At 40.1% G+C, this 22,500-nt stretch overlaps 1 protein-coding gene across 1 annotated transcript in view; it reads left to right on the forward strand.

Moving 5' to 3' along the window:
• Positions 1-22,500, forward strand: part of ZNF536 (zinc finger protein 536) — a 397,745-nt gene that overhangs the window by 82,902 nt on the left and 292,343 nt on the right. The gene's annotated exons all lie outside the window — the stretch shown is intronic.

Below are 22,500 nucleotides of genomic sequence, written 5' to 3' on the forward strand. Positions count from 1 at the left end.
ATATGTTGTGGGAAAAGGTAGGAGCATCTTGTGGCCTTGTATTTCTGGGAAGCGAAAGGCAGGTCACTTACCTGGTTTGTGGACAGGGCATGTCACAAACAGGCCGAGTGGTACAGTGCAGCACTTTATTCCATGAATGCCTTTTGTTCCACTGAAACAGATGCCACCACATATTGCAGCCCCTACTGCGTTTTTTAACAGCAAAACTTGTTTGTGACTTGACAGAGGGTCCAGCACATGATTAACACAATGGGCTTTGCTTTTTTTATGTTATGTGATTATGCTGGATAATTTTTTTAAGCGACAATGAATGTGCTTGGAGATATTTTAATTCCCAGTAAGTATTTTCTGGGAAACCACAATTTGCTGAACAACTAAGGAGCCTGTTCTGGGTTTGGCAGCTAGAACAAGGCACTATAAATAAAATACATTGAAAGAAACTTAAGGGTAGCCCTATAGTTGGATCTAGTTATTGGTTGAGCATTTTCCAAGTGTTTCACTGGCATCCATCTAGTAACTCCTCCCTATGCCAGATCTGCTAATGTGGCTCTCCATTTCAAAATGAGTAGAACATAAGAGGAAACTGGCAAAGCTTGTGGCACACAGAGGTTAGCATTGATTTGGTATTTGTGCTAAAGCCTCTACAAAGGGTATTTAACCCTAAACTTCTTCTACATAAGCCTCGTCCATTCAGAAAATATGGCAAGTGCAATTGCATAGCAAGGCAAAGCACTTAAGCATATGCATTGACGTTGTCTGGACTTAAGCACAAGCTTAAAGTTAAGCACATGTGTTTGCTGACTCAAGGCCTTCATGTCAGTATTTATTTCCTCTTTGTTCCATGTGTATAAGTACTATTAACACCTGCAGATTTAGCCAATTGTGAAGCTGTTGTAAATTTTTTGATAAATACATAATTGAAAGTAACATTTCACATTTGTATTGCACCTTCAGTGAATTTTATTGTTCATGAACTATGTGAAGTTGACAGCTGTCGATTCTACCATCTTATCCAGAGCATAGGGGCAGTAGTGCAATCTTTCCCATTCGATGAGCCCTCCTTCCTCCTCGGTGGGGTTCAGTCATGTATTGGAGAGGGTCACATTTAGGAGTAAGGGAGTAGATTAGTATCTCTGACCATTAAATCCTTAGTTTCTTGGCCCTTTTTGTTAATTAATGCCATTTGTTGTGTTGACTTTTGTGATTTGCACATCTGTCAGGCTACTCTTCTTACCTAGGCCTCTGAAGAGCCTTCAGTTGATAATAATTTTAGACCACTGGGCTGGATATTCAGTGGTGACTTAGGGGTGAATTGTGTCCCATCTCCAGTGCCCTTAGCTATCCGGTTGCCTGTGTCAGATAGTCCCTATGTTCCCTGTATCAAAGATTTCTGATGTCACTATTGAAATTATGTCAAAAATGTCATACCTAATGTTCATCACTGTAGAATGTTAGTAGAATCAAAGTTTGACAAAACATCACTTAAGGACAGATATTGAAAGTACTGTTCATCTCTCTCACTCCTCAAGTGCAAGTTATTGCTGCTTAGAAGCAGCTCTGAAATGTGTCAGGGTCAGCCATGAGAATCAAAGCTTCCTGATGCTCCTCCTTGCATCTTTCACTCATTGCAGGAGAATATCAAGTCCACTGACTTCATTGGAATCTCTCATGGAGTAAAGTAGTATGCAGGGTGAATAAGGGTAGCAGAAGCAGACCATTACTAAATAAAACAGTTTAGTAACATCAGCAGACTTTACCAATCTCAGTGATCTTAAATCAAATCTCTCAGGTGTTCCAGAAAGTTCAGATACTGTGGATTTTCAAAAGTGATCAGTGCCATGGTTACTGGGCTGTCTGCACTGCTATGCTCTCTCTGAATGCACCCTCCCAAGTCTCAAGCCTTGTGCCTTTTCTGACGTGGATTCATGTGATTCTCCCATTCTGAGGCCTGGCCCTGGGCCTACAATACCCTGTGGATCAACTGTACTTACCAAGCAGGACTGTTGGAGTTTGACACCTGTTCTTCCCTTTGGGAATCTGACCGGCGGTAAATATAGTGACCAGATAGATTGGTTTCAGAAGTCTATTGTTTAATTTTAAGAGTAGGAATAAGGTGTTTAGAGAAAAAGGATTTTAACACAAGAGACAGGCATGTGGACTGTCTTACCTAAAGCCCATAACATTCTGTGATGGTGGCCAAGCTTAATACCCCCCCCCCCCCCCCACACACACACAGATGCCTGTGTCAGCCTGGTTTCTGCAGACAGCTCCTCAACAACTGCTATAGTCCTTTTGATTTTCTGGTTCCCTGGCTGTGGCCCTGGTTGTCAAATGCAGTTCTGTAAGATGGCTAGAGCTAGGAGGTAGAATCTTTACTGTTAATGATTCAGGCATTGTCTCTTAGCAGCCCTGAGTATTTACTGAGTGGCTTATCTTGAACTATTGTTTCCTTCCTGCTTGTTTCCTTTGCCCCTTTAATAAACGAAACCAACATTTTCATAAAGTGAACATACCAATAACCCGGTCAATACTCAGTATTCATAAATGATTAGAGCAGTTCCATGTCCTCCACGCTCAGTGCAGGCCTAAGTGCTCCAATTGAAGTCAATGGGAACAGAGTTAGGTCAGTGCTGAGCACTTCTGAAAATCCCACCTCATATGTCGTATGGATCAACTGGTTAGGCTCCTAAATCTATGTTTATATTACTAAACAAATGTCTTGCCTTTAAAAAGTGATGAGCATCCAGTGTCTCTTAAATGAACAGGCTAAGACGATAGGGTCATTTTGCGTACAATGAATGGGTAATATACTGTCCTCTTGCGTTAAAACCCACTGTAGGATAAAACATGTGCTTGAATCTCTGTAAGTTAGCACATGTGGACTCATGGGCCAATTGTCTCCCTTAGGGGATCTGTTGGAAACTTTGCGCAGCCTGGGCCATCTCTGGGCTTTCCATCCTTTGATTGTCTGGCCATCCCTTCCTTAAGAATCCTGCTGGTGCTGGTTATGGCCTCTTCACCGGTGCTGTCTGTGATGGAGTAGATAATGCAGAGAGGAGTTATGGCTGGTCCAGCCTGCAATAACTTCCATGAGTATTTGTGCTTAGAATTCTGAACCTCCCGGAGTAGAACATACCATGGAGAATGGCTGTCTCTCTGCTCTGCCTCTTTGAACATCTCACCAACATCTCAAACTGTGCAATTCCTACAGTGTTGAGTCTGAGCCGAGAACCTGCCTTCCTTCCACTCATTTTAGGGCTTCTCTGCCTCAGATTGTTCTCTGTGCCAAGTATTGGAGGGGAGCATGTGATCGTAAATTTGTGTTAGGATAGCTATAAAAAATGAAAAACATCATAACAATGCATTGAGTTAATAGCCTTCAGTGCAACAATAAAGACAGTGAAGTTTGTTACTCTATACAAGCTTAACATGTTTTTCTCCTCCTTCCTCTTTAGTTTAAATTTCCATTTCTCATTTTGCAACTATACCATGCAGAAAATACCAGTGCAAGTATAATAATTTAATGGTATTTACTAATATAAATATTTGCTTTTGCAAAGCAGTGTTACACAGAATTCCTGAACTGAAGTCTAAGCAACTGTTGGAATGTTTGAGGTAAGGAACCTGACCTTTGTGAAGATCAACTTAATGAAAACAGGGTTTCCACTGTTTGTAACTTGTATCTATACCGAGCGGTCTTGGAATGGCAGGACAGGAAGCAACACACACATTGTTACTTTTGTATTCCAGTTGGAAGTTCTTGTCATATGTAATTACACTGATAAATGAAAATATTTTACATGAATTTCAGCATATTCCTGCAAAGCTTGAAACAGACAGTTTGCAAAAGATAAGGGAAAATAAATTGAATGAGACCTTAGTTACACTAAATTTTACGAGTCACAAAACCTCTGTAAAGAGGAGTATTTTGATTTAGCTTTGTCTTAAAATACAGGTGGAGTTGTTAGCCATATGCTGAAAGTGCAGGGAAGGGAGAGGGAAAAACATATTTGAAATAATCCTGGTTTCCAGAACAATGTCATTTATCTTCAACTGCCCACATATTTAGTTGCCACTTATTAATGTTTTAAGTGTTTTAATTTATCATGCACCTGAGACTATTGTGTATATTCTATATTGCTACAGTTGTTACTCAAGTGACCTCCACTTTTAACATATGATCAAACCAACTTTCTTAGTTGGACTAAGGAAAATCAGCTATAGATATACCAATGAATAAAATTTAGCAGTTCTTCCCTCATTTAAAGGCTTTTTCCAGTTCATAGACAAATATACGGGTGCCTTCTAAAACGGTACACCCTGCCACAAGTTTATTCTTGAGAGCTAAGGAATTTGCATACTATAGGCAGGTGAGTATTTATATTAGGCTCCTGTGCAGTCTGGAACTGGAGAATAGTAGAATTTATCAGAGGTGGGCTTGTAGTGGGGACATGCAGTGAAGATGCACTTTAAGGGAAACAGCCTTATGAATAATATTTTTTTTATTATTTTTTTGTTGTAATGATTTTTGTTGTAAGGGGTCTTGTACTGATTTAATTTTTTTCTTAGCAAAGTAGTTCCACTTAGCTAATTTATTTTTCAGCTTTAAAACATCAGCATTTTATAGATCTGAATTTGACAATGTGTGGATGATTGCTACGTACAATTTGCAAAATTGTGATTAACCAGCCCTGCTTCGAGTCAGTTCTCCCTAATTCACAAAAGGCTTCCAAGAATAGTCTGCACAAAATTCAGTTTGCAAATTGCAGGGCAGATTTTTAGAGGGCAGTTTAAAGAATGAAGTCCTAAGGGTTTTATCTATATTTATATCTCTTGTTAAACCAAACTCTTATGTAAATGTTACAATCTGTAAATAACAAGCCAAGCAGCTTTCTTAAAGGAAAGATTGCATCTATATTTTTTGAGATTTAGCAAAATTATTAACCTACACAATAGATTAATATACAGGTATCTTTGGAAACAACTAATACTGCTCTGGGTCTTCAGCTGTGTTTTATGGATATTTAAAGGTTTAAAAATACGTAGACCTTTCATTTTGCAGTAAAAATGGTCTCAAATTGAAAAACACTATCCTTAGTGATGGCTTGAAAACATGGAGATAGCTTTTGTATACTTTTTACTTTTTATAGCCATTAATGTTGCAGTAAATCTTGTATTATTGTATACAGTCTAGATTATTCTTCATTCTTTTGCCTTTGGACAGGAAAGAAATTACTGGCTTCCATCAGTGTTATTGGCAATCCCCATATTCTGACATCTGTTCCTTTCTAAACATTTTACCAACCTTGATGAAATGTAGTTTAGTGTTAGAAGCTGACTTGAAGAAAAAATTGGATGATAAAAAAATAACATTGATTAAACACCAGAAGTAATTTACCAATGACTATCAATATTTTGATGGCCACTGCAGTATATTTCAGAAAAGCTAGACGTCTTATAGAAATTTTAATCATATTTAATCTTTGAATTAAGCTGAATAAATGAATTCTCTTTTTTTAAACAGAAGTATAAGAGCCTAATTTCAGTCAATTTTAATCAAACTCTTTGGACTCTGTTCTAAGGAATATTTTGGGCATATTTTACAGTTATTATGCAATGCGCTTGTCCCAACTAAAAACTTGCTCAATTAATATTTTTAATACACAGCACTGATTTCATTCACTATTGTGGGACTCCAGTGTTTCAAGGGAGTTACACCAGCATAACACTGCAATCATGCAGTGGTGAATCAGGTACTTGGAATGCCTAAGTGGTATGATCCAAAAAAGGTGGTATCAGAAACAAGGCAGGTGTGTACCCAAAAGATTAGACTGGTACCAGCTTCTTTAGCCTCCGAAGAGTATATTGCATGTACCCCATTTGTAATGAATTGTTAGAGCATGTACATTAGTTTGTTAAACTAAAGGAAGATACAATATAATACAAGCACAAATGAACAGTATGCATATCACACACACACAAGCACAAACGAACTGTATGCATAACACACACGATTTTGACTATGCGATTGGATTTTCAAATTTGCTCAACATTGGCCTGGTTCTGCCTCCATTGAAATCAATAGGAGTTTTACTACTGACTTCAGTAGAAGCAGAGTTTGGCCAATACTAAACAAATTTGAAAATCACAGCCATTATGAGGCAGATCCTCCACTCCCAATCCAGCTGTGGATATGTTCATATGTACACACAGACATACTGCATTGCATATGTACCATTTCAGGGCCAAATGTGAAGTTACAGCTCCGGATGACTTCAGTTAGTGCCACCGGGGCATTCAAGGGCGGAACTTAGCCCTCTGACTATAGGATCTGGTAGGATTCTAAAGCCTTTAGTGGCTTGTATTCTTCTGACTACTTCAACCCAAGCTATGCAGATTCCACGGCTGCTGCTGGCCTATTTACAGTGTTTGTGATTTGTCGATTTTTTTTTGTTTGTTTTTTCTTTCTTTATAGAAAATTTTCATTTGAAGGAAGAAACATTTCCCTAATGTGGGTGCATTAGAGAAGACTTTTCATGCTTGCTATGAAAAATGTTTTCCTCTCATTTCCCAAAAGTCAAGCTATTGGGTGGCAGAATCTGAGCGGACTAGGTATGTGGATTGTAAATTTAGCTTTTGCAATCTACTTGTCTGTGCTAATAATAATAATTCACACTTTTCATCCATGCCTCTCTCAACATGCTTTACATACATTAATGAACACTCTTCATTCTTCTGTGAAGCATATTTAGTAAAGCTGGTTGGAACATTTTTTGATGAAATTTCATTTTGTTGCAATATGCTGTCTTGTGGAGGTGTATCCATTTCCATTAATTTTTTTGTGGGGGAAACGGAAGACAGAAAATCTCACACTTTATAGCCTAGTGACTAAAGAATGGCTGGGTTGGGGGCAACCCCTTTGGGCTCAAGCCTATGCTCTGCCTGACACAGAGTGAGCTGGGATGAAAAACCCTGCCCTGAATCAGGAAGATTAGGGACTTAAACTAAGTATTCCATATCTAAAGTCATTCACCTACCTACCAGGAGACAGCCAGACATACATAGCCCCGAAAGCTCAGATTTTTTTATTCAAAACCATACATTTCAATGCAATTCTGTGTCTTAAAAAACCTCCAGAAGGTTTTGTTTTCATTACAATGTGGAACAAAACTAAATTTTGAATCCTCAAAAGCAGCTGTGAAACAGAATGATCATCCTCTGGTCAGCCCTAACATTTAGTATTCCTAATTTACGGACAGGGAAACCGAGGAACAGAGAGATTTGCCCACGATCACACAGCAAATCAGCAGCCATGCCAGGAATAGGACTCAGGATCCCTGATTACCCAGACCTGTGTTATAATCAGTAGATACACTCCTTCCCTCATGATGCCTACAGTGCCTGCGATCTTTCTCATGCCACCTCACATACAGTCTCAAAGCTGTTGATGTTCACCTGCTTAGATATCTGTACAGTCTACTAGTAGGAACCATCTAAATATCTAACAGATGTACACATTCACCCTGGGATTAATGCATTCTGGACACAGACCCATCATCCTCACACCTCTTCACAATCACATTATATTTTTTTTTTCACTTGCTCATATGGCATACACCTGTGACATGCTGGCAATGCACTTGCAGTGTAAGAGACCTTCAGATTCAAAGCCATCCTTACATCTTTGTTCTCTTATGTGTGAACCTGTTTGAGGTTTCTTCTGAGCATTCAAAAGGCTTGTGTGTGCTGTTACCTCTTTAAATCCCACTATGACCCTGGAATATGCTGAATGTAAAAGCAGAAACAAAGCAAGCAGAACTAATAAATAAATGCGGAGAGACAAAGTAAGAAAAAACATTGGCAGCCCTTGTGCCAGCCAGTATTACTTCATGTTTTTTATTGCAAACCTGTATACTAACAATAGACCACCACCCCACGCAGCTGGGTGTGTGAATTGAAGGTTCACTGAATGCTGTGAGTTTTCCAAATGTAGCACAATTATAAGAACACCTGCACTAAAGAACTTTGCACTGAATTTTTTGCAATGTTCACATTCCTCAATTTCTTTCTTGTTTTAATTTCTGCTTAGAAAAAAGTTACTTACAGCATAAGTTTCAGTCATAGGACTTGATTTTACTAGGCTCTCAGGACCTCCTGTGAAGTCAGTGGAATTTGAGGGCCATATTGGGTCCTATAATGGAAGGAGGTAATTCAGCTTCCAAAGCCAGATCTGCTAATGCATGCAAATCCTGACCAGTAGCCTGTTTTGATCCTGGGTCTTCACTGAAAAGCTAATGTATCGATAGATAATAATAGCAATGACAACAAAAATCCAAAGAATAATAATAGTTTGCAGATGTAAGGCTGATGAACATATTATTTCTTGTAATGTTTTCTGAAAGTATTCAGCATTGCAGTTTAATGAATTGATATACCCAACCAGTAATGGCAAAAGTGTGGGACTTTTTGGCAGGGAATATCATCCCTTTAGGACCTTATTATTACCATTGTTGTTGTTACCTATTACTGTAGCACCTAGGAGCTCCTCTAATGAACCAGGACGTCACTGCACTCCAGAGATGGGCCATGACCCTATTGTGCTAGGTGCTGGACATATACAGAATAAAAAAGATGGTCTCTGCCCCAAAGGGCTTAAATCCAAGTATGACCCATGACTCTTAATCTCATTAATGTTAATAGAAAAGGGGCATCACAGGTAAAATCTGAACTTTCTTTTCTGTCCGTTTGTTAGCAGAGTAGTTGACAGCCTTAGCCCAGGCTTTAGAGAACTTTTATCCTATACTGATTCCAGAATTTGGGGCTTACTCACACCTAAGCATCTAGAGATTTATGTTCATAACTCCTATTAATACTAAGGGCTTGTCCACATGCCCTCACAGGGATGTCTGAGCTGTAGAGCACTCTTAAGTGTTGTACTCTAACTGCCCAAGTAGATCCTCCTGGCGTGAACTAAAAGGTACCTAGTTTCAGAGTAGCAGCCGTGTTAGTCTGTATTCGCAAAAAGAAAAAGGAGTACTTGTGGCACCTATTAGAGACTAACAAATTTATTTGAGCGTAAGCTTTCGTGAGCTACAGCTTGTAGCTCACGAAAGCTTACGCTCAAATAAATTTGTTAGTCTCTAAGGTACCACAAGTACTCCTTTTTCTTTTTTAAAAAGTACCTTGTATGCATTGATACAGTCCACTTTCAAACAGGACTATGTTAACACAAACCTTTTAGTTTCATGCCATGAGGGTCTACACAGGGCAGCTAGAGCACAACACTTGAGAGCACTTTCCGTAAGAATGGCTCTGCAGGGTCAGGCCAGTGCTCCATCTAGCCTAGATGTCTTCCAGAAGTGGTCAATGCCATGTGCTTCAGAAGGAATGAACAGAACAGGGCAATTATCAAGTGATCCAGCCCCTGTTGTCCACTCTCAGCTTCTGCAAGTTAGAGCATGGGGTTGAATCCCTGACCATCTTGGCTAATAACCATTGATGGACCTATCCTCCATGAACTTATCTAATTCTTTCTGAACCCAGTTATAGGTGGCCTTCATAATGATTTCAACAGGGACTGTGCATTGTGTGAAGTAGTACTTCCTTTTGTTTTAAATCTGACGCCTATTAATTTCATTGGGTGACCCCTGAGTCTCGTGTTATGGGAGGGAGTAAATAACACTTTTACTCCACCATTCATGATTTTTATAGACCTCTATCCTAGCTGTCCTTAGTCATCTCTTTCCCAAGCTGAAAAGTCCCAGTGTTTTTAAATCTCTCCTCACATGGAAGCTGTTCCATACTCCTAAATATTTGTGTTGCCCTTTTCTGTAAATTTTCCAATTCTAATATAGCTTTTTTTTGAGATAGGGCAACCAGAACTGCACGCAGTATTCAAGATGTGGGCCTACCATGGATTTATATAGATATTTTCTGTCTTTATAGTTTACTGCCCTGTAGTCAGGACTGTGACGCCATGTAGACAAGCTGTAAATCTCACTGCACATAAAGATGAGAATATATCCCTTTTTTACTCTGCTATTACTCCAAATGGAAAATGTTGGTGACAATCCAGGCCAGCAATGTATAGCCTATTATTGTTGCCATGTGTTGTTTTGATACAGTGCTATGAATGCATTATGTCTTTGTGATAATTTACATTTTTCCTTTCATTTTCTCATCCAAGATTAGGACCAAGTCCAGGATAAACTTGTCTCTGTGGCCCTGGGGAATACAGAAGCTCATTGAGTCACCCAAGCTTTTGCGACTTCAGAGGCTACTCCCTATTTCCAGGCAGCAGAACCTCTTAGAGTGAGAAATAGGGAGGCAAAGCCAATTCTGAGCTCACGTGGCTGCCAAATCCATCCTTCCTTCCTGAAGATGGAGCCTGGGAAACTCGCAGGACCATGTATTCATGTCCATAGTCAGTGGGGTATTAGGGCCTGATCGAAGATTCTTCCCTTTCCTCAACTCCCATTGATTTCTCGTCACAGGGAATTAGATCAAGTTTAAGAACACTTAAAAGATCCATTTTCTATCAGGAAGAGAAGAGGAGGCCCAGTGGACTGAATAGCCCTTTCAGTGATTGGGAGAAGGAGGGAGTCTCACAGCAGAAGAGGGGGGGGTCTCCTCTTAATTATCATTATTAGCAGCAGGAAATCTTTCCCCCCTCTTCCATGCAGTAGCTGGGATGTGGAAGAGACTGAGGCACTCCAGAGGCTGTATAATGTTTAGGCTGCCTAAATCTCATTGCTGCCCATTGGCTGCTGGATTAAATTGGTGCTTTTCATTGAAGGGTGCACCTTCCACCAAAGGGTGCTGGAGTTAAAGGTGCTGGGGATGCAGCAGCACCTCCTGGCTTGAAGTGGTTCCCATCATATACAGGGTTTAAAATTTTGTTCAATGGCTTCCAGCAACCCACACTATAAAAATGGTTCCAGCACTGCTGCTTCCACCCGATCTACCACATCTCCTTAAAGATAATGACGTGTCTTCAAGAGCCACCCAAAGCAATATTTTTTTTTAACGAAGCCTTGAAGAAAATATTTCTAAAAGCCAGAGCCAACCAATCTGATGTGTTCTGCCTGTACTAAAGTGGGAACCACATGTGTATTTTGGGTGTGAACATGTGTGCAGTGCAACTTTGTCCACATGCAAGTGTGTGTGTGTGTGTGTGTTTGCATAAACCTAATCTTTTTCTTGCCAAATCTCACACACAATTTGACCTCAGGGTTGGACATAAAATCATAAGTTCATGATATTTTTCCCATGTGTAGTGTTCTTTGTTTACAACCAAAATCCTCTCTGAAGATTAAACTTAAAAAGACTGTGATTTAATGGATTTAGGATCAGATTCTTACCTTCAGTCTGAGGCAGGCATGGCTTTAAAATTCAATAGTAATCAATGATTGTTTCAATTATGGAGCAATGACCACCCACCACTGTTTGGGTTCGTAGCTATGCCTGTACTGCAAAAAGGGATGGGTGTACTATTCAGATGAATGTAAAACTGAATAAGAAGAGACAGAGATGTACACCAAGACAGAGCAAAAGGGAATTTCTCTGCCATTCTAGTGTAATGTGCTACACTCGTGCTCATTCAGGAATCTCTGAGAAAAAATTTGACATAAAGCAGTGAGTTATGTCAAGGTTGCTTTTATGCCCCAACACTGTAGAAGGATAAGATGGAGCGTTCAGCTTGCATGAATCCCTTTGCAGGATCGGGGCTTAAGTTAGCAGCTCTTCAGCCACATAGATCAATGTGGAGTGGAGTGCTTTTTATAAAGAGAGCAGGCATTCAAATATATCATGTGGACTTTCGCACTTCTTAGTGTTTCAGTGATAAAGATATGTTTTTCCATTGCATTTGCCAAGATTTTGACTAGTTTATATTTTGTTTTATATGAACTTAGCATTTCCATTCATTTCTGCCCTTAAAAAAAAATCAGCCCATTCTTATTATAAGTTTGGGATCAAATCCTGGGGTTTGCTTTGGCTGCTTTGCACCTCTCTGGTGGTCTAAAGCAGCCATAAAGCAGACCTAACTGGTACCTGGAGAATTCCTATCTCCAAGGGAATCCTTGGGTATCGCAGGGCTGCTATAGCAGTTTTGTACCTCTGCCTTCCTAGCTCAGGGGGCAAGGTGGGGGGAAGTGGCTATCCTTGGCTGATTGACTGGCCCCTTGAGGCTGCTGGCAGACATCTGCAGCAGCTAGAACAGTTCTGAGGTTTGGCCTACTGTACCCAAAGGGTTGGGTCAGAAGTTGAACAAACTCAGAATTGGCGGGGGATTCTGCAAGATGGTGGTGGCCTATGATCAAATCTGGACCTTCCTCTTCAGCTGTGCTGAGGGTTCAGGATGTGGGCCTTAAATGGTAAGTTCTTTACGGGTAGAAACTATGCCATCCTACAGTTCCTAGCATATTGTGGGTGTTAATGCTGTATAAATGTAAGTCAAGTAACACTTCAGGCTGAAGGGATGTTGTGGTGAAAGAGCTATCTGGAGTCTGTTTTAATGGGTCCCCTTCACCACCACAGTCTTGCTAGTGAGAGAGACTGCAACATGCTTGCCACGAATAATTTATTGTATAATATCCTTTGCAAGTTCCTGCTATGACTAGATGATCAGTTATTTTTCAAGGAAAACGGGGTGTTTCCAGTGCCTGTGTTTTAATTTCACTTATAATTATCTCCACATAAGTCTTCAATTTTGAATCTTGAATTGGATACACATGCACACTGGCTTGCATGGAAAAGATCAGTGACAAAAATCACGTGACATTTCCATACTGTAATTATTTTCTGAATCAGGCCCAGAGTCTTTGGGAGTCCTGGAAAATGTACATAAAGCTGTTTTGTTTTTATCTACAGGATTTACAGCTTAATTCAGGTTTTTATGTGTATCGGTAAATCCTTCTAAATGGAGAAAGCTTCCTAGAAAGTTTTCATAGTACTATCTTTCTCAGTAGCACAGGGTGGGTTTTGAAACGTTAGAACCGTAAAAGGGACACCATGGACTTGAAATTTAGTCTGAAAAGGTCTGTAATGAGTTTTGGTTCCTATACCGGCTCTTGAGTTCTCTTGGTTTTATGATCACATTCTCCTATTCTTAAAAACAACAACAAAAACCAGTGTATTTCGCTCCCCTGTTGCTGTGAGAACAACCCCCATAAAAGAGCAGGACAAATGGATTCATTCACTGTACAGAGGAAATAGGTGAAACTGAGTATACATAAAGTGCTGTCTTGCACACAAACTGCATGTACAAAAAAACCAGAGAAATGCTTTTTTCCCTCTAATGTTTTGGATATTTTGGATATTGGATAATGTTTGGAATCTTAGGTGTTATTTTGTAAAAGTACTATGTAAAAAATGTTCAGACAGATGTGTGATTTTTAAAGTTGCCCTTTATTATCTTGGCACATCACCACAAGAAACTTGGAATTTTCATGCACTCTACCTGCATTAAATAATAATCTGCCTTTCCAAAAAGCAGCAGGTCCTTGGCTGCTCATCATGAACACATTGGGGACAGGATAATAAAGAATATGAATAAAAATGATAAAAGGTGGCAATATAAATAACTTCTCATTTTGCAAAGAATAAAGAAATGTCAGAAAAGTTAAAATATAAATTACAATTTCTCTCACCTCCTCCATAGCTTCAACTTATGTACTGTTCTGAGCCTGCCTTCCCACTTCATATATGCTGGACCTGTGTGAACTCTTTCCATTCTGGTGTATACCACATCAGTGAATTTTCTTGTCCTTCTGGTTTATGCCCAAATTCCAAGCCATACATCCATAACCAGTTCACACTAATACACATAAAAAATCCTGGTTTCACATTTTCCCACAAACCCAAGCTCCTGCCGTTGTGGTTCCTTGTGAACCACGGGATGTTGCCTGTGAGTTCAAGGAATCCTATTGTTTCTAACGTGCCGCCCAGGCACTACTGAATCTGCCCTGGGCAGGGTCACAGGACTCCGTTGGCAAATCAGTGCTTAACAAACAAATGAAGACAAGTAGCAGCAGCAGCGCTGGCCTTCTCCACAGCAGGGTACCAGAGGTGTTGCAGGTAACACAGTGAGTTTCGCTGACAAAATATGTATGTAATATATACAATTAAAATAGTGGGAATGAAAGTAAAAACAGGGGCACTCAACCCACCCATGTGAAGCTGATTTCTACTGATAAATGAGCAGCTGAATACAACTGTTGTTCAGCTACGCAGAAACAAAAATACATGCTAAGAAGAAACAGCCTGAGCTGAATCAGAGACCTAGGACTGAAATTCTCTCACCTTTCCTCCCTTTGCCATCTGAGCCCAGGAATAGTACTCTTGGTTCCAGATCTTCAGCTGGTGTGTATCTGGGTAGTTCCATTGTATTGAGCTCTGCTGACTTACATCAGCTGAGGATCTGGCCACAGGGATACAATTTTCTTTTGTAAACCTAGGGAACAACTCGGTCAGGTAAAGTAATAAAATATGGTAGAATACTGTACTAAGATAATCTGCCATTTGCTGAAGGAATTACAGAGGTGGCCCTTAATCTTGTGATACAATTGGGCAGGTTTTTGCTGCTTCAGTGATGTAAAGTTCTGCCCTTAAATCAAGTGGATCTTCCTCATGGAGGATTTAGTTCAGAGCTGAGGATTCTTTGGGTGGTATATTGTTGATGTAGCTGCTCCAACACCACAGATGTTCTGGTGGGAGGTGGCTGGAGAAAAGGGGGCATAGACAGGGATCCATCCTGATCCCCCACAACCAGGAAGTCCCCTTGGAGCCATTGTCAGCCAGTGTACATTATAGCAGCCCTTAAGATGTTCTGATTTTATGTTGGGGGCCAGCCCAGCAACAGATTTGCCCCAAGATCAGGGAAGCACATCACAAGGTTCCTTAAAGTCACCTTTGTACCTTTCCCACCCTTGAACTGTGCTGCTGAATGTTCCTTGGGCACAGCTCAGGAGCTTGACAAGAGTGTGTATTTCATAGGCTTCTTTTGAGGAATAATGTACTATTGGGCTCAGTGTGATGGGACAGGAAACACGCATCAGATATATTACTAAATTTATCCTAGTAAAACTGGGAGATATGTTAGGTCAGATACAAAGTGAAAGTAAGACAGATCCCAGAGGAATTGCAGAAGGCAATGTATTTACTAGGCCACTGTATGCCAGAGCTAGACAGAAACAGGGGCTTAGACTAGCAGAAATCCCACCTCCACTCTAAGCTGAATCAGAGTGGTCAGATGAAATGCAGCTCTTTCCTCTGAAAAAATGGCTATAATTTTTTTGAGTGGGGCTGACCATCTTAATTACCTGGTACTGGTTTAGCCAATCAGGGGCAAAGGAGATGTACTGTATGATTTCCGTCATGCTACCCACCTTAAGAAACCAGACTTGAACTCCAAATGCAGTAACTGCAGGGCTGAGGATCTAGCCCTATATATATATATATGCATGTATATTTGTATATGGATTGCGCTATCAGTACCAAATCTATACGATCAGTGTGCATTTAGTTACAGCTGGAAAAACTACTGTATTGTGATAGCCTGATGTTGTAAAGTGGTTAAGGTCTCTTGGGACTGACTCTTGAACGTGTGTTTTCATTTTGGCCCTGCATTGTATGTATCTACGTATGTACCACATTCAGAATATGAGGTTGTTTCAATTTATGAGGATGAAGGGTGCGCATTACCTACAGTGAAACCTCGCAACCGAAAAAATGAGTTGCCAAGTGTAGGTAACCTTTAATTAAAGGGTGGGCAAAAATGTGCTGGAAAATTTGTGGCTATTTTTTTAATAATGGGCTCTGAAAACAGGGGATATAAAGGCAGGAGTCACCTATTACATTTTTTTAAATAGAGAAAATAAAACAAAAATTACCCTGCTTTTTTTTTATGAGCAGTCTCTCATGATGGAAGTGCACCTTGGACACAGAGTCACCAAGTGGCCCATAAGATACCTTTATTCAGCCCAATCAGGGACTTTGTATGTAACTCAAAAGACCAGAATAGAGTCCTTATTGAACAAGGTTAGAAAGGATAGAAACAATCGGCTTATATAATGTATTTTTACTTCATAGGAATGTGATTCTGCTTGCTGAAAATGTATCCTTTGCATGGAGTACAAGCATAATCCTGTGCCTACTTTACCCTTAGAGTAAAAGTATGCTTAATAGCAATTTCAGAAAAGAATCTATTTAAAGCCTGTTGAGCAGAATATCCACTTATAGATGGAAACTATAAGTGAATAATGTTAATGGAGTTCTGTTTTGTAAAACGCATAGGACAACTAATAGAATCAAGCTACTATAAAAGTGGATGATTGAATTACATTTAAGAGAGTACCTAATTTATTACCTTTGAAAATAGTTTTTAGAGCTGTATGCTTGATGGGTTTTTGTAAATTCCAGGCTTTCTTCATGCAAAAAGTTTTCAGGAGTCTCACCTCATGTAATATATTAGAGTCAGATCACTTTTTGTGCTATTATAAGTTCTAAGAGGCGTATCAGTATTTCCACTAAAACACAGATGTTCAAGGGGCTAATTACTTCAGGAAGAATTGCTCTTAGGAAAAACTTACTACATTGTACAAAGTCTTAGTCTGGGAGTAAATTTGGGCCCCTAGTTAGGAACATAGAATTGCTGAGTCTAGTGGTCCATCCTGTTGGGTGTTCTGTCTCTGACAGTGGCCAGCACTAGATGCTGCAGAGGAAGGTAAAACATCCCTGTAATGGTCAATTATAAAATAACCTGCTCAAAAGCAGAAGTTTGTTCCTATTTCCCATCACTAGGTGGTTGGTTTATGCTCTGGAAAATGAGAGTTTATACTGCTTTTATTTCCCCCTATGTAACAGTACTGTAGTTGTTCACATTACCCATATGACTATCGTTTTCGTAATGCTGCCAAGCTCTTGGGCTCAGTGATCTCTTGTGGCAGCATGTGCCACAGATTAACTATGCAGTGTGTAAAAATAATTTTAAAAGTTTCCTTTTATTAGGTTTAAATATGTTGCTTTTCCATGTCCATGGCTACCCCTTTCTTCTTGTATTTTGTGAGAGGGTAAAGAGGAGAACCTGACTGACCTTCTGTACACTGTTCAATATTGTAGGCAGAGTTGCTTGTAGTTAAGATCGCCTGGCACTTCCCATTATAAAACTCTATAATAAATTTTATATCTCATTCCTTAATACCATCCTAAGGTGTATTGTGTTTGCGTTTCTGCTTGGGGGCTGTGCCTGGGTGGTGCCACTCATTGCCACTCAAAAGGGGCAGAGATAGGGGTGGCCTGTGCTTCCCTTCACTTGCACAAGCATATATGGGAGCACCAGGTGCACCCTTTTAAAAGCTGTAGCTGCAGGAGAGAGCTGTGAAGCTTCCAGAGGCCTTGCAGTTCCCTGTAGCACAATAGCTCTCCGAGCTCTTGCTGGGGTGGGGTAGCTCCATGCTGCCCTAAATCTGGGGGCACTAGTTCATAGGCACAAGCGAGCCCCTTGCGCCAAATTTCAAAGACTGAATTTGCTAGTTTAGAAAAAGCCTCATTTGTTTTATTTTTTTGCAAAGATAGATTTAGCAAGATAGATCATAACATCCCATAAATCATGTTTGTGGGTCAAGTAAATCTGTGCAATAGATCTGTTCCTACTCCTAGTGCTGCAGGATCAGGGTCAATAGACCTACAGTACATGTGTATAGTCAGAGGTTGACCAGAAGAAAAGACAGAATTCTGTGGTAAATTGCGTTTACACGTCTGTATTTTATACCTTTAAATCATAGTGAAACTGCACTATGGACACCACCACAGGCAATCTCTTGTCTTAAACATCCACTTAAAAGTATCCCCATGTGGCTCCTGATATAATTTATCTTTATCCTTAGTTAAAGACCACCTATATTAGGTCACCGGTTTTTGTTGCTCCTTATGGTGGTCGCTTAACACAGGTTTAAGTGTAAACACAAAGTAGAGTGTTTCAGTGACACAAAGGCAGGGAACCCAGTCTATTAGAGCCAGGAAATTCAAAACAGGGTGATATTCTGTCTGCAACTTACCACAAATGCTAGAGTGTTGTGTACACAGTTGGTCTTAATCTTGATTTTTTTGTGACTCTTGCTGGTTTGATACTATAGCTTTCATGTGGTTTAACTAAGATTTTCTTGTTGGTGTTTTATCGATACTCTTCTAAAAATGAAATTATACTGTTGTTCAGTATGGTTGGCAATGCGCAAGGTGCAAGGAAAGACTTTGTCCCTGCCCCAAAGAACTTACAGTCTGAGTACCTTTAGTGGAAACATCCTTTGAAGCCGTGGGTTGGCTTTCTTAATGGGAACGAGAGAGAAAGTCCAGGCAAATACCGTACAGCCCTCAATTAATTTTCCTTTGAAATTTTCTAATGCCTTTAGTTTTCCCTCACCCCTATTTCCAGTTATCAGATATAGAATCTTGACAAATTATTGTTAATTGCATAGTAAATAGAACAGTATTGTTGGCCCCAAGACAGATTAGCATTTCTTATTACAGAATTCTCATAGACCACAAACCACTATCTCCACCAGTTATAACAAAGTTTAGCTTCAATCTGATAAAAAGCATGTATTGAATAATAACTGGTGCTCTTATTGTAAGTGGTTCAAAAGCCAATCTGGATAGTTCTTTGTAGTTTTGCTCATAGACACACCCATGCAAAGTGAGGTGAGAAGGTGTGCACATACTAGGGCTGTGTTTCCAACACTGACCTCTGTTTATAGATGCTAATCACTGTGACTCCAATTATTTATGGCTGCAGTTGAGGTTAATTGGACATCTCAACTCCTGATTTGTAGGCACAGTCATGTACCTAGACATCCAGTTTGACCGTGCCCCATTCATCTGTGTCTGTGTAACCTGCTATTCAGTGTGTGATACATGTTCACATCTTTACTTGATCCATAGAGGATATGAGTCCCTCAGCCGCAGCTAGGGGACTTATTTCTTTAGCTCAAGCTGTAGAAGCCTATGTTTGAGCTCTGGAGATATCTGGTTCAGTCCCAAAGATTAAGATTATTACACCTGCAAAATTGCAAACACAAAAATTGAGTCCTGGTAAAGGATAGTTGAAAATGTGGTCAGATTTTCTTATTACCAGGACAATCTTCTCTTCTTATAAATCCTCATGAAGATGTTGGAATGGTTTTCTTTTCTTTTCTTTCTTTCCGCTGCTTCTTGTCACAAAACAAGTAGCCATTTAACTTGTACATCCTGTTGCACTTGATCAGCATTTCACAAAGCATATTCATGCACAAAAATATATTAGAAGAGTTCAGGTTGTGACACAACCCACCAAAATAAATCAAGGGGTGCTAAGGTGAACATGTGTTTTATGTAATCCTATACTTTTCAAATGTCCTTCAATTCCTACAACAAAAGGGAAGCCTTCCAGTACATCTCCGGTAAATTTAGGAGATGTGCTGGACTTCCAGCTTTTGCCTCAAATTTGATTATATCAAAATGTATTAAAGATTGGAGAGTTTGCATCAGTGTGTACCCTTTTATGTGGTATTTTCAAAGATCATTAAGACCAGTATTGGCCAGCATAGAGGCTAACATTACTGAATAGTTTGAATAGTACACTTTTTCTGTAACTTTCTTGCTTGTGTTTTATCTATTTGTACCCCTCCCCCCCCCCCCCCAAAAAAAAAAAAAAAACCTGAGCCAAGAAGTTTAGAACGAAATACAAACTTTCCCAAAGTTTTGGGGTGTTCTAATATAGGGAAAACTAGTAATGCCAAATTTCATAACTTGAGCCCAATCTCCAAATCTGAACATTCCCAAAGTTTAAGTGTGTTTGTAAGGCATACATAAAAACGGTGTGAGCTCATCCAGGTTTGGCCCTGGGTGTGTTAGGCTACATATATGCCACGGAGCTAGTGGTGGGATTCTCTGCTTGTGTACACATGCTCAGGGTAGCTCTCGCAGAAGAAACACGAGTCTATGTAGCACCGTAGCTGCGGTAGCACGAGCGGGGCACGGCTGAGCTGAGTAGATACCAAGAGGGTTCCGGCAGGTCCGTACTCAGCATGGCTAAGCTATGGTGTTGCTACCCACGCTCTCATGGCTACACTGCTAGCTCAGTGAGAGCTAGCCTGGGTATGTGCACATGAGCAGGGGATTCAGACCCTTGTAGCATAGGTGAACCCTTCATTGTGACTGAGTCAGGTTCTAGTGTAACTCTCTAGGACACAGGGATTCAGTAGGATTCTTTCAGAGTTGAACCCCAAACTCATTAAAATATTTCAATAAAGTAATTAATGCGCATGGCCACTAGACACTCTTAAAATGTAAATTTCACAGCTGTAAGAAATTAGATTTGTTTAAAAATAACAGAAGGCCCAAGTACAAATTATGGAGTAAGTGCCTATAAAATTGCAAACTTGGTTTTAAGGCACAACTAATTTTTTTTTTTTTACTAGTTCATTTGCTTTAGCACTGGTATTCAGAGACAGATCTGTTTCTCTTTGCCTTTAGGTATATACTTCTTTGGTGCCAATTTGCCTCTAAATTGGTGGTCAGACAGACACCAGAGTGGAATCAATTAGTCAGTGGTTCTCTCTCATCAGGTGATGGGGTTAGAGTGCAAGGAAATATTTTCAATGAACCTCAGTTCCCTCTGAACTATAGTTTGTATTCAATGTTTGATGGATTTGCAAACTACAGCACGTAATTGAAAAGTTCAGTGAACACTGGTTTGAGTTGTTTGCACAGCTGGGAAGGTAGGTAACTTTCAGCCCCACAATACGTGTCAGCTGTATGTTAATAAGCCTTGGGAACACCCCTTTGTCACCTTATGTGCAAGCGCAAGGGCCTGGACTTCCTGCAATGGGCAGGTGGCAAGCTGGTCAAACTCAAACCTCCAAGCAAACCTATAGGGATTAGGTTTCAGAGTAGCAGCCGTGTTAGTCTGTATTCGCAAAAAGAAAAGGAGTACTTGTGGCACCTTAGAGACTAACCAATTTATTTGAGCATAAGCTTAGCTGTAGCTCACGAAAGCTTATGCTCAAATAAATTGGTTAGTCTCTAAGGTGCCACAAGTCCTCCTTTTCTTTCTACAGGGATTAGTTTGCTTCTGAGCCTGGAAAACACCACACTAGAGAGTTCACTCAGCCTTAGACAGCACTTGATCTTTGGGTATTGTGCCTGGCAGGCACTTGAACTAGTTCCCTCAAAGTCCATAGAAAGTTGGGGAGGAAAAGGGAACCTCCTTTTGTCTAAGCCAGTAGAAGCCATGCTAGGCTTGTTTCGTCAGCAGGTTGTGACCTGTGGGCTTGCTCCTGCTCCACTGAAGTCAGTGACAAAACTCCCTGCATCATCTAGCCCTATATGCCTTACATTTTTCCTGCCATTTCCAAAGATGCTCACAGAGCCAAAACCCCTCTCGTCACCTATTCTTGTGTCCAAGACAGGAGGCCAAGGCCATGAGCTTGAGCACCATCCCTCTTTACTGAGTAGACTGAATGACAGGGCAGAACATGGACTCTCTTGGACCTCACTCACATAGATGGTGCTACAACTGCCTCTTTGCAGGCCAACTTGTAGCATAGTATATTAAATGGTGGGAGGGAAGAATATGAAGCAGAGTGTGTTCCAGATGAGCCATACTGAAGATCCACTGCAGATCTATATTATGCATATAAGTAGACAAAGTTCAGATTATGACCTCCTAATGTGATTTTCATGCTATTGTTTTAAAACATAATTATAAATCAAATTGCATTTGAGATGTGACCCTGACAATAGTGAGCCGAAACATTGTAAGGGCTGCTTCAAAAATAGCTCCTTTCAAACATTATTAGTGGTTAGAGCAAGAAAAGTACAGGTTGACCAGCCAGATTTCGCTATACCATTTGTATTCGAGATATGAGAATTTAAGTATGAGGATGTTTGACTGGTCTCTGGTGCTATAGCTCAAGGTCTTTCTTCTTCACCCAGGGGCTGCTTTTCCAAAGTTTTGGTTCATTGCTTTAGGCTTAAGCAGGAGGTATGTGAGTTTTCCACATTGCTTCATTTTAACTGTTACTTTCCTCTCTCTCTCTCTCTCTCTCTCTTCCCATTCCTTACCATAATTATTTGTCTACGCAGGAAAGCTTTATTCTGAAAGAATAACAGCCATCTTGGGAAGAGTGACGTTGGGTGTCTCAGTTTTTGAGTGGCCAACTTTAGACACTTAGGTGTGAAAAGTGCTGAGCACTAGAGGTTCCCATTTCATTCAATGGGAACTACTCATGTGGGTAAAATTATGCATTATTTATGTGTTAGCTGGACTGTGATCCAGGAATGGTACAACTAGTAAAATCTAAGCATTATAAAGAGTAAAGATAATGAGTTAAGGCAATATAGGTAACAATTCTAATACTCTTACAATTCATACAGTCTCTTTAAAAAGGTGAGGCAGGGGAGATATATAAAAATCACATTAGGCACCCCAGTATCTTGGACTAAAAATTAACTTATCAACAGGAC

This window comes from Eretmochelys imbricata, chromosome 12 (genome assembly GCF_965152235.1).
Source record: "Eretmochelys imbricata isolate rEreImb1 chromosome 12, rEreImb1.hap1, whole genome shotgun sequence".
NCBI lineage: Eukaryota > Metazoa > Chordata > Testudines > Cheloniidae > Eretmochelys > Eretmochelys imbricata.